Source organism: Ascaphus truei, chromosome 2 (genome assembly GCF_040206685.1).
Source record: "Ascaphus truei isolate aAscTru1 chromosome 2, aAscTru1.hap1, whole genome shotgun sequence".
NCBI classification, from domain to species: domain Eukaryota; kingdom Metazoa; phylum Chordata; class Amphibia; order Anura; family Ascaphidae; genus Ascaphus; species Ascaphus truei.
Genome location: NC_134484.1, coordinates 255,840,940 through 255,854,054, shown reverse-complemented (window position 1 = coordinate 255,854,054; position 13,115 = coordinate 255,840,940). Strand labels below are relative to the sequence as shown.

Below are 13,115 nucleotides of genomic sequence, written 5' to 3'. Positions count from 1 at the left end.
ACCCATCATGATGAGATGACGTACGGGTGCCAGGAAGCTACAGTCTGCTATTTATACCTTTTCTAATGCATACATAAATCTACCCATCAACGAATATAAACCTCCACATAACATACATACAAGCCGTCCTCGGTTATCCAACGGAATCCATTCCGGAAACTAGCATCAGAAAACGAATCCCATGGTAATGAGGGGCGGATAATCCGTTACGCGGAATGCATTGTGGCACGCCAGATTATCCATTCATCTTGAAGCAAAACGACGGATAGCAAGGACCGCCAGTATTTTTATAACGGTACAGCATAGAATAATGTTAATGTACAGTATTCAAAATCTCTCTCTTTATAGAGGACAATTTATGCGGATAAAGAGGAATTGCAGTAAAAAAGAAACCTATGAGGAACAATCACGCATACTGACAAATAAATTCCTTGATAAGAAGTACAGCCCAACAAGTATTAAAGAAGCGAAATCTAAAGTAGATGTTCTTGACAGGAAACTTTTTATCAAACCGAACATTAATAGAATGAGGCATAACGAAATAGACTTTACCACTAGTTTCATGACCCAATACAATAAAGATGCAAATAAAATTAAAAGTGCCTTAACTAAGCATTGGCACATTTTACAGAACGACCCTATTTTAGGAAGTGTTTTACCAGCAAGGCCAAATGTTGTGTATACTAAAGCAAGCAACTTGAAGCAGAAATTAGCGCCGAGTGTCTTGAGAAACAAGAAAGGTGACACAAAAGATAGCAATTGGTTAAAACTCCCTAAAGGTTTTTATGCATGTGGCAACTGTAAGGTCTGTGATTTTTGCTGTAAAGGGGCAAAAGACACTTTTAAATCAAATATTACCAATGAGGCTTTTAAAATAAAACATTTTATTAATTGCAATTCGGTATATGTTATTTATTTATTGGAATGCCCCTGCGGTTTACAATATGTAGGTCAGACTACTCGTGCCTTGAAAGTTAGAGCATTGGAACACATAGGGAATATCCGATGCATGATGGACACACATAGTGTTCCTAAACATTTTAATCGTTTCCATGCCTCCAATCAAAAAGATGTAATTTTTAAGGGGATTGAACACGTCCCATTGAATTGGAGAGGTGGTGATAGAACAAAAGAACTAATTAAAAGGGAGACATTCTGGATTCACCGGTTAAAAACATTGAGTCCAGCAGGATTGAATGCAGATATAGAGATTAGTGTTTTTATATAGTTATCTATATACTGTAAGTTTCCTCTTTTAGAATCCATCATTTAAACGATCATTTCCAATGCTCACCTCAAATCAATTTAAATTAAATAATTTTATTATTAGATTTATTAAATTAATACATTATACTGCTATAATATAAATGCAGTGTTTCCAATTCTTAGTATAAGCATGCGTATGTATATGTATATATTTTCGTGTATTTTAATAAATTATAATATATACATGTTCTATATGGATGTACATTGGTTTATAAATATGTTTTTTATATATTGTTTATATATATATGTTTTTAGATTTTTAATATGATATATTTTTAATATGATATATTTTTTATCATTTTAGGATATACATTTCATAATATATATATATATATACATGTTTGCATGCATTTTTAAGATATATTTATGCAATTTGACTAATGTGGAATACTAATTTATCTTTTGCTCTTTTTCCTTATTTTATTCCATTTCTCCTTATCTCATTCCATTGATCTACCATTTACATATGTTATGGTGAGTGTCACATAATAATGGCACACAATGAATTACCCCGAGTGTATATATAGCTATTTATATGTATTAACTAGTTTCTATTTGTATGTATCAGTTAGTTTTTATGTACTAGTTATTTTAAGTTAGACCACTGTTGTCATTTATATATATATTTTTTGGTTTATAATTGTATTAATAAAACTGTGTAATTTAATGTGTATTATAGTGTTAGTTTAGGATGTATTGGTTGTCCCGTTCATTAGCCAATCACTAGACATCATTCCAGCCAATAGGAAGTGGTGAATTAACCCACCATCCAATCAGAACCAATCAAGGGTATATATATGGACAAACGAAGCGTTATGCTATAGATCGAACTCCTGACGAAGATGCTGAGCCAGCGAAACGCGTTGAGTGAACAGGCAGCAGTCCAGAAGTGTACCTTGAATGCCCCAGAGCCCGTGAGGATCCATTCTGCAATCGATCGCTAAACCGGAAGTGACGCGACGGGCCGGACCGGAAGTGACGTGACGCAACTCCGGGAGTGGGGTGGATGGCAAACGCTGAAGCTGCGCATTGATTTCTATGTGTCTATGCACATGATGCTCATGTGAGTGCATTGTTTATTGCTTTTACCAATAGATTGATTGTGAACATAACAATGTTGCACTAAAGGTGTCATTCTTTCTATCGAGGGTTTGCTCTGCTGACACCAGAGAGTTTATGTCAAGCAAGACCTCTCTACATATTGCTGAGTCCACATCATTTCATCCATTACTATCCACTGCTGAATTTAAACTGGGAGAATGTGAGTTCCCAATCAGGATTCCTGTATAGATTGCTTTTTTCTGTTTAAGGCATATTACACTATTATATTTTTTTCTTCTATATATGGTGGTATATATATAGTATATATATGGTATATATGGTCACCCCCCCCCACTTTGCCCACCGCTGTTCTAGATTATATCATATATATATATATAATGTAGCAGAGTCCCCCTCCATACCTCCGGTGAGGGGGAACTGCTGTGTTGCCTGCTGGAGCTCAGCACAGTATCGGGAGTGTGGGGTGGCCATATTGTTATTTGCGCATGCGCAGTGCCGCAAGCCACGCATGACCAGTCAGGAGTGCGTTGGCCATTTTAGTTTTGGCTTTGCAAGGACTGCAGAGGGACTACGAGTCCCAGATTCCTCGGGGGGTGTAGGGGAGGCGATACCACATGGGTTAAGGTAGCCAATGGACAGCCTGCAGCCTTGAGGAACAGGATATCCTCTGTGACAAGGAGCCAGCGTGCTCAGTCGGACGGAGGGCTGCAAGACAGAAGGTAGTGCACAGGGAGCAGTGCTTCCTGGGCTAGGCCTAGAATGTGCCCCTTAGGCCCAGCTAGGCCCTGTGCCATCCCAGCGGAGTGTTGCAGGGAAGGCCCCAGATAGGGACTCTTCCTCTTTAGCACCATAGTTGCACCAGTGACTGGAGGTACACGCGGTGCCCTGCGGCCTCGGACCAGGTCACATGACCCGTAGACATTTTGTGAAACCCTCCGGCTGGAGCTCACATGGCAAGGAGGATCCGTACCCCTTAGGAGAGAGGGGATTTGTGTTGGAGGCCCCGCTATGTGGGACCAGCTCCAACCCAGTGCGACAAGCAGCACCTTGGTATTGGAGTACCCAGGCAGGAACCCAACGTGCACTTACATCCACAAGGGGTAGTGCTACCTCACACTTGGGTGGGAATTGCTGGAACAGGACGCATGGGGTTATTGGTGCCACAGCACCCTCAGTACTTTGGCGGAAGCACTCAGTGTTGGGGTTACTGCACTATACTGTTGGTACCTATGTATTGTGTGTTGTGTGTGTTTAGTATGGTGTACAGTAAATATTAGTTATATACATATGTGTGGTGTATTGCTTGCTACTGTGTATTGGTTCCTGTGAATATTTATCCCACCAACGCTGGGATCCCTCATAGGTGGAGGCGCTGCACGTAAGGAGAAAGAGCTGATCCCAGGCTCCCAGAGGTGGTGGCTTTGCCCTCCTCTGAGCAGACAGGTACAGCAGCACACATAGTTGCCTGCATAGTTCCCTTAGGCATAGGGAAAGGGGGCTACATTTGGAGGCGCTGCTGAGATTCATACCTGGGGTGCCCAAAATGAGTACAACCAAATTATGTTGCTGATCATATCATAACCATCCCGCCGGGAGGTCTGTGAATGGGTGTTGAAAAGCTACGTACCACTCCACCAGATGCTCGCCATTGGGAAAGTACCCACTGACATCTCCTCTTATGACATCTGCTTAGTACTGGGGCAGTTCCCGGGCCTACAGGCCGCAAATGTCCAAGCCCGCCGAATAGACCTAGAAAAGGTATGGTGCACAGTGCTAGTTACCGGAGAACGAAGTCCTCTCACCTTACGGTTCCGTGGAGCACTGGATAGCGGATGCCCCATAATCTATCCTGAAAAACCCGTGAAGATGGAGCCCTCTAGTCCCGCCTCTGATATGCAGGAGCTTCCGATGGTTATTTCTTCACCTTCCCAAGGAAGTCCTTGCAGGAGCGAAGCCAGTGTCGCGTCCGGTCGCAGCTGCCGATCTTGTCATAGCAGTCACAGTTCCCGTTCGAATTAAGTTCAGATGCTCGCAAAAGCCATACAGCAGTTGGCTAGGAACAAGAGCGAGTCATCTCAGGCACAGCATTACCTTAAGTTTAAATCTTTTTCAGTCGGAGAAGAGATATTCAAAACCTGGAAGGACTACACCTTGTAAGTACTAGAGGAATGGTCTTGCACAGAAGCTGTTAAGAGGCAGTGGATAATGGAGTGCCTAAAGCCCCCCGCCTCTACAATGGTGAGAATGCACAGAGACCAGAATGCAGACATTACGGCACATAGGTTAGTGGCCTTATTGACGCAGATCTATGGCCTAGAAGAGGATGAAAGCGAACGCTGGTCTAAGTTCTACCGTCTTAGACAGAAAGAAGGGGAAGAACAATCCGAGTTCATTCAACGGATACAGTTAGTTCTGTGGGATCTATGTTCCCACAATATAATTCAAGCCTTTGAAGTGGATCAATATCACAGAAAACAGTTTTTAAGGGAATCTATACCCACCCATCATATAGTCATCATGATCCGTTGCTCATTGCTACAAGGAAGTCCTCCTACACATGAGGGGCTATTGGGCCTTATGAAAGGGCATGAAGCCTATACACGGTTACACAACCCCAAGAAACATAAAGACTCCCGCAAGGGAGAGACCAAAGGGGCATCGGCCTAGAAGCCTAATGAGATGGAAAGTGTCGAGGATAACCCTCCACCAGTGGTGCCTGTCTCCGTCTCCAGGGTGTCCCAGAAACCGGTAATTACGCCTAGTGCCGGTGCGACCTGAGGTACCTGCTGCTATGCCTGCGACCGAGAAGGTCACTTGGCCAAAGACTGTCCAAAGTCAAGGACCCCTACCCCAGGGGACATGGCCTTCACCGTCCTGGTGGCAGAACAGCCGTCCATATCCTCGGATAGCGCCCCTGTGCCTATCCCCAAAAAGGAGCCCCAGCCAGATGAGTACAACCGAGTAGGACCTGTGCCCATAGTACGAGTACTAGTAGAGGGTGTCTACTCCTCCGCATTGCTGGACACCGCGTCTCAAGTGACCATCATCTACCGGCCATTTTATGATCTGCACCTAAAGCATCTGCCTATGCAGTCGGCAGAGAAGATGAAATTATGGGGCCTTAGTAGCGAAGACTACCCAATTGATGGCGCGATTAAAGTGCGGTTGGCTATACCACAGCTCAACACCAACAAAACCCACCCCATGGAAGTGGAAGCCTTGGTATGTCCCGAGCCCTGGGAACATCCAAGTTCCCCTATCATAATGGGAACCAATGCGGATGTGGTGCGGGCCCTGATCCTGGCCTATCTGCAAGAAGCCAGCGATTTACCCCTATCCTCTCTACGGATTCACCCCGTATTCAAAGAGGAGTGTTATAGGATCTCTGCCCAAGAAGGATTTGGACAATTCTTCAATCTTGAGAAGGGGTTGACAGATTCCACCAGGGGGAGTGAGGCACATGGCCGAGGTAACTAACTACCCAGGCCGTGACGAAGCCGACTAGTACTTTTAACTAGAGACCAAACCCGAAGAAGACGTCAAGAGAGGGTTCAAGGTGGTGCCAGAGATGAAGGAGTGGGTCTTCACTTCCTCGCCAGTTCAAGGTGACCATCCAGAACATCTCGCTTCATCCTATAAGGTTTGATGTCGGTCAAGCGCTGGGGCGAATATACCCTTTGGTGCCAGTAGAATCTCTAGCTCACGTAAATGCGGCTACCTTCCAGGAAACCCCTCCCGGATTGCAATTTGAATCGGTGAATCAATCTTGCCACCGGAATGGAAGAAGCACTTGAGCGACAAGTTGGCTAAACACAAGGAGGTGTTCTCCACCAGTGAGATGGATGTGGGCTGCAGCAAGAGTCTCAACACACACTCCGACTGGATGATGCCACTCCATTCTGGAAGCGCTCCAGACGCATAGCGCCCAGAGATGTGGAGGATGTGAGGGATGTCCTGAAGGAGATGAGAGGGCGGGCATCGTGACGGAATCCTGTAATCCCTATGCTTCCCCTATTGTGGTAGTGCGGAAGAACAGATCTGTGTGCTTATGTGTAGACTACCATACACTGAATCGCCGCAAGGTCCTGGATCAATACACCCTGCCGCGGATTGAAGAGATCCTTAGTGCCCTGTCCGATAGTCAGTGGTTCAGCGTGCTAGACCCAAGGTCTGGGTACTACCAGGTACCCATGAGCCCCGAAGACCAGGAGAAGACAGCGTTTGTCTGCCCCCTCGGGTTTTTCCAGTTCACCCAGATGCCCCAAGGAATTTGTGGTGCACCTGCAATTTTCCAGAAGTTAATGGAAAAGACCATTGGTGTTATGAATCCCCGGGAATGTCTAGTCTATCTGGACGATATCATTGTGTTCCGTCGGACATTAAAGCACAAACAACGTCTTCTGAAGGTCCTGGATAGACTGGGAAAGGAGTGTTGCTTCTGTCGCACTTCGGTCACCTATGTGGGCCATATCGTGTCTGCAGAAGGAATGGCTACCGACCTCGCTAAGGTCGAAGCAGTAGTGAACTGGCCCTGACTGCATAATGTGAGGGAGCTACGATCCTTCCTGGGGTTTTGCGGCTACTACCGAAGATTCATAGAGGGATAATCCATCAAGGCCAAAATCCACAACAATCTGTTGAAGATATACACAGAGGAGCCTTGACAAATAGTCACAAACCCACGAACGTTCGGGGACAAATGGACTTCCGCCTGTGAGAAGGCCTTCACCGGGCTAAGGAAGAGCCTCACTGAAGCCCCTGTCTTGGCCTATGCAGACCCAGAGCAACCGTACATCCTGCACGTTAACGCCAGCTTCAACGTGCTAGGAGCGATATTACACCAAAAATACCCTGCAGACCTCCGGCCGGTAGCATATGTGAGTCACAGTCTGACAGCGTGCGAGCAAACCTACCCAGTTCACAAACTAGAATTTCTGGCGCTTGAGTGGGCTGTAGTCGATAAAATACACGATTATCTATACGGGGTCTTTTTTGAAGTGCGAACCGACAATAATTCGTTGACCTACATCTTGACCTCCACCAAGTTGGATGCCACCGGCCACAGGTGGTTAGCTTCTCTGTCCAAATATCAATTTACCCTGAAATACAGGCAAGGGCCTGTTGCAGGGTACATGCAACAGCAGGCAGGTTCTCTTGATAAGGCTTATTTATTGAGCCTTAAAAAATACAGCACACAAAAACAAAACAGCTTCTTTTCAGCATACAAAAACAAAACAGCTTATTTTCAGCATACAAAAACAAAAGCTTCTTTTCAGCATACAGGACACAGACAGTTCATCAAACATGTACTTTGAAAACAGACCTTGTAGCAGTAATCTTACTTCAGCATTTCAGTCCTATCTCTTGACTAGCTAGCCTGCATGTGTGTGTAGCCTGGTGTTTTTAAAGCCCCTTGATGAGGCAGCTGGGATCAGACTAATTAAGCAGCCCTCTCAACGGAAACTTAACCACGTCACTGCTGCACTGCAAACCTAAACATAGGTTTGCTCGGTATATGGCTGGTGACGTTTATTCACCCTGTCACAGGGCCCTTGAACATCAGAGCCGACGCTATGTCCAAAAGGTCTGGATTGAGCTCAACACCAGACGATGGCCAGTGGGAAGAAATTCCTGGCCCTGGGATTCGAGCAATATGCTCAGCAGCGGCAATAGTGGAGGATAATGTAGCTTTCTCCGAAGTCAGAGTAGCAGACTCATTGGGGTGTCAGTCAAAGGGACTTCCTACAGCATACTGCCATCTAGAAGGCATGTCCATCACGCAAGATACCATAAAGTGATGCACCAGATGCGAGACCCGGTGGCTGTCCAAAAAAAACGACCCTTCGTTAGTGAAGCGTGCCCCTACCGATATGGTCGCTGTTATTATGAGGGAGTGGGACAAGTTACACATAGAACATGGCCTCCTCTACTGAATTTTCCCCTATCATGACCATCCCGATAGGAGACAATTCGTCCTGCCCAGAAGCTTGTAGTACCCCATCCTACGATCTCTGCATGATGATCATGGACACCTGGGAGCGGACATAACATTCGGACTAGTAAGAGATAGGTTCTTCTGGCCCAAGATACGGGAATCAGTGGAGCGCCATTGCCGGAGGTGTCCGCGGTGCATACAGCGAAAAACACTGCCTACATGCGCAGCCCCAATGGGCCACTTAAAGACCATAACACCTGTAGCCAAAGTTCTGTGGGAGAAGTACTTTATCCATTACGGGTTAGCTAAGCGGATGCACTCCGATCAAGGGAGAGAGCAAGTTAATCAAAGAACTTCTAAAACTGCTCAATTTCGATAACTCTACTGGAAATGCTAGGCACTATGAAGGGCTCCGAGAAGGCCGGATGGAGCAAGCATGTTGAGCCATTAGTACATGCCTACAATTGCACTAGGCATGAATCCATCGGGTACACCCCCTATTTTATAATGTTTGGCAGAGAGGCACGACTACCTGTGGACATTCGTCTCTGAGTATCCACCGACGGTGTACCGAACATGATGCACTACAAATATGTGCAAAGGCTCCAGGATAACCTCCGTAGAACATATCAGTTGGCGGAAAAAGCCACTGCCAAGCTGAACGAGAACAACAAGCAGAGGTATGACCATGAAGTACGCCATCGGAAACTTCGGCCTGAAGACACAAGTTAGCTGACCGATGGCGAGAAGCTCCCTTCGAGGTAGAGTCACAGATCCCTTTATATCGCATCCGAGATTCAGAGGGAAAGGTAAAGGTCTGGTATCGGAATCACTTGCTACCAATTCCTCAAGTGGGGGAAAGTGAACATGAACCATCCTCAATAGTGAACAGGAGGAGTCCAGCGAAATCCCGGATGTTGTAACGGAAAAAAATCAGGATCCTTTGAATGGAGCTTCTTCCACGCAAATGGAGATTGGTGGGCACCACCAGAAGAAGTAGCAGATCATGGGCCGGTCCTCCATGTACCCTGCCCAGCAGCTTCAACAAACCGACCTCTCAACCAAGGAGTCAGAGTTTCATTCCTACTAGGACAATGTAGCTCAAGAGTCACACCCAATGAGAGGGTCAGGGCCTCAAGCAGACGGTAGCCTCTCGACCCAAGAAGAGGGCAGAGAAGAGACTCATTGGAGTCAGTGTGAGAATCCCTCCAACTCGAGTAGCGTATGATTTGCTAGGGCCACCTCACTATGAGTCTCAGCAGCTGTCTCGGAGCCATTTTGACTCTAAATTGACCGTGCTCACTGAAGTGTTTAATATGGTTTAGATGGTATTGTACAAGTTAAGTTGTGTATATATGTGACGGTGAGGGGGTAACAAGGCTTTATAATAAAGGTTAAGCCCACTTGGTTGCCCCCGAACTGTGTTTTGGGGTCCTAGAGTGTCAGATCTTGGACCCGTGTATTGTGCATGCATTACTATACCATGTAATAAAATATGCGACAATTGCAATTTTTTATGTTTTACCCTTTCCAGGAGTGCTAGCAAGTGGAGAAGAACAGGCTGTGAGTTTCAGGGTAGGTTTGACAGAGAAACTTCTTTCAGATTGCGTCTATTTAGCGGGGTTCCAAAGTTACTGGAGAACCCAAAAATGTACCCGGGATTCAGGTTAGATTCCCGGCTACATTGAAGTGCAGTGCTCCGGTCAAAACACTTCCATTAAAGCATTCTTGCGGCTCACCGCTAGTCTGCCTGCTTCAGCACAGACCCGACGGTAAAACAGAGCACCAGGGGGTAAGGTAAACCTAGACCTGTACCGGGGTCCCCCAGTGTAATGAAGGGATGCCCAGTGTTTGGCCAGACCCCTTAAACCTAGTATAAAGGTGTAACGCGTAGCTCACCACAAACGAAGTGCGACCACGGTGCTGAGGTAGGGTATTGGATAACGCCGACCCGCAGCCACGCGGGCGCGCCTAGGATGTAGAGTAGTTGTTCAAGTCAGGTCAGGGTTATAGATTGGAGAATGGTTAAGGTACTTGCCAGGTTCAGGAGCGGAGAGTTTCGGATCGTCGTAGTTCGTAGCCAGGTTCAGGATTGGAGAATGTCAGATAGTCTGGGTACGTAGTCAGGTTCAGGATAGGAGATTATAGGATCGTTGGAGTACTTAGCCAAGGTCAGGACTGGAAACTGGGGAATGGTCACACAAGCCGGATCAGGAGTGGAGAGAAGCGGAGTCCAAGGTGCTGGCAGAGTTCAGGCAACAAGAGGTTAATCAGCAGGCAAGGCAAGGTCTCAGGAACAAGGATGTGGCAAGGCACGGCGACTAATTGCAGACTGAGAGTATAAATAGGAGGAGCCTCAAATAGCCAGCCAGGGCTGAACCAGGAAGTGAGAGGCGATTGGCTGCTGGTGCACACAGGTGTGCCCTATGATGCAGCTTAATCGGGGTTGAGGGTGGAACTGCTCGCGCGTCGTCCCACGCACGTCACAGAGGCCAGAGGGGCGGAGTTTAGAGCGCGCGTCACTCCAACGCTGATTCCTGGGACAAGAGGGTGCGGGAACAGTCGCGCGCCGACCCGCGCGCATCACGGAGGTCAGGGGATGAAGTCGGGAATGTGCGTCATTTCCACGGCGGTCCTGACTTTCCCCAGAGCGGGGGCGGAGCTTGACTGGTGCGTCAGCAGGGAGGCTGGCCGAACGTACACATCGTGTGACAGAGATGAGGGCGGGATCCGAATCCGTGGGCGGTTGATCAGAGTGCGCAAGGTGCGCGTACTGGGACCATGAAACCGGCATCCTGGGTATCCATCATGGAAGGCTTGTTGGGGTGAGGAGATGGTCTGCGACCGCCAGGATGACGAATCCTCACAAAAGGTTTGGGATTACTCTAGCCAGAGATAAGATTACTTTTAAAAGTAAAGTTAAAATGTTTAAAAGTCTAGTTTGCTGTGTGTATGGGATAAAGGCTAGTGTAAATGAGACAGTTTTAGTGTCAGCTAGTGTAAGCTAGTGTAAAGGCTAGTGTAAAGGGGACACTACGCTGCTCTCTCCAACCCCTGAACTCTGGCTCTTGGACTTTACCTTCCGACCTCTGGCACACCGGATTCAGCAAGTATAACATTAACCCTTACTCACCAGGCCCGGCAACGCAATTACCACACTCCGGGCACGCCGTCACTGCTATGGGTGCGTGTTATAACCTTACCCACCTCAGTACTGGGGACTGGCCAGGTCTGCGGGCATACAAGCGTTAATGCGTTACAGGGTACGAGTTCCCATATGAACCAGAACGCATCATGGATGAGATTGATGCCAATAGAGATGAATGGCTAAAGCAGGGAGTACATGACATCTGCAGTCTCCAAATACTCAGCAAATATTTATAGATGAGTCCCGAATTTGTAGCATCATGAGGGAATGGGTAGTTGGATGGAGTATCTTTAAGGATCGGGTGGAACTCCGCTAAAGGCTTGGTCCTCCTAAAATACAAGGATTTCAAGGGGCGGGTGTGTAAACCTGATCCCAAGTTTTATAAATAGGGATTCTATCATTCTTCACGTTGGAAGAATTGTTATATTATCATCATTGTAATCAGTGAATGCTACTAGGTTCCTAATGTCTGTAATATGTAACATTGGTTAATGTCATGCCATCTCACATGTGACCTTGTGTTGCAGGCTCCAGGTTGATGGATGGCACTTCAATTGGTTCCCAGTCAGTACATGGGATTTTTCTCATAGGGGAGAATGTAGCCATGGCTGGTACTGGCTATCCTTCTGCCCCTCAGTGTCATGTAAGTCCTGATAGCTGCAGGCTTTGACAAGCTGTCATCTTGGGGTTTCCCCACCCTCAAGCAGCCTCTCTGAGTGACAGGGGTGGAGGTCAACTGGCTCTGTGTGCAGCCTGATCTCCCAGAGGGGGGGGGGGGATTTTGAGGGGGGGAAGCAGCACTACACTACACTATATATGATGTGAGGGTGAGTTTTGGAGCTTGATGGGTTATGCAACTGTTGTTGCTTTGAGGTGTGGCACTCCACCCCATGGTTTAAAGCTCGACCTGCCCCACTTTCCAATTAGCAGTTTTTATCATGATCCTTTGAATCACAGACCCAGTATGGTCTTTCTGCCTCCAGCAGAAAAGAGAGGTACATGATAATTTTGTCAGGTAGTGTTAGGACCTTCAGATTGGTCATGCCGTGAAGTGGCTGCAGGCTTACAACCTTTTGGCCAAAAGGTTTAACTAAATGACCCTTACTCATGAGCACATAAGCACTGAAGTATTGTACTATGTTGTGTGAAAAATACATGCTCTTTGAATTCCATGGTTTTACATATCAGGACATAATAACAATCATCTGTTCCTTAGCAGGTCTAAAAATGAGATAAATACAACCTCAGATGAACAACAACACATGACATATTACACTGTGTCATGATTTATTGAACAAAAATAAAGCCAAAATGGAGAAGCCAGGTGGGAAAAACTAAGTATACCTTATGATTCAATAGCTTGTAGAACCACCTTTAGCAGCAATAACTTGAAGTAATCGTTTTCTGTATAAATTTATCAGTCTCAAATCGTTGTGGAGGAATTTTGGTCCACTCTTCTTAACAATGTTGCTACAGTTCATTGAGGTTTGTGGGCATTTGTTTGTCACAGCTATCTTAATGTCCTGCCACAGCATTTCAATCGGGTTGAGGTCTGGACTTTGACTGGGCCATTGCAACACCTTGATTCTTTTCTTTTTCAGCCATTCTGTTGTAGATTTGCTGGTGTGCTTGGGATCTTTGTCCTGTTGCATGACCCAATTTCGGCCAAGCTTTAGTTGTCAGACAGATGGCCTCACATTTGAC

The 13,115-nt window shown here is 46.4% G+C and overlaps 1 protein-coding gene across 1 annotated transcript in view; it reads right to left on the bottom strand.

The window, feature by feature from the left end:
- Positions 1-13,115, bottom strand: part of RECK (reversion inducing cysteine rich protein with kazal motifs) — a 244,147-nt gene that overhangs the window by 187,924 nt on the left and 43,108 nt on the right. The window lies entirely within an intron of this gene.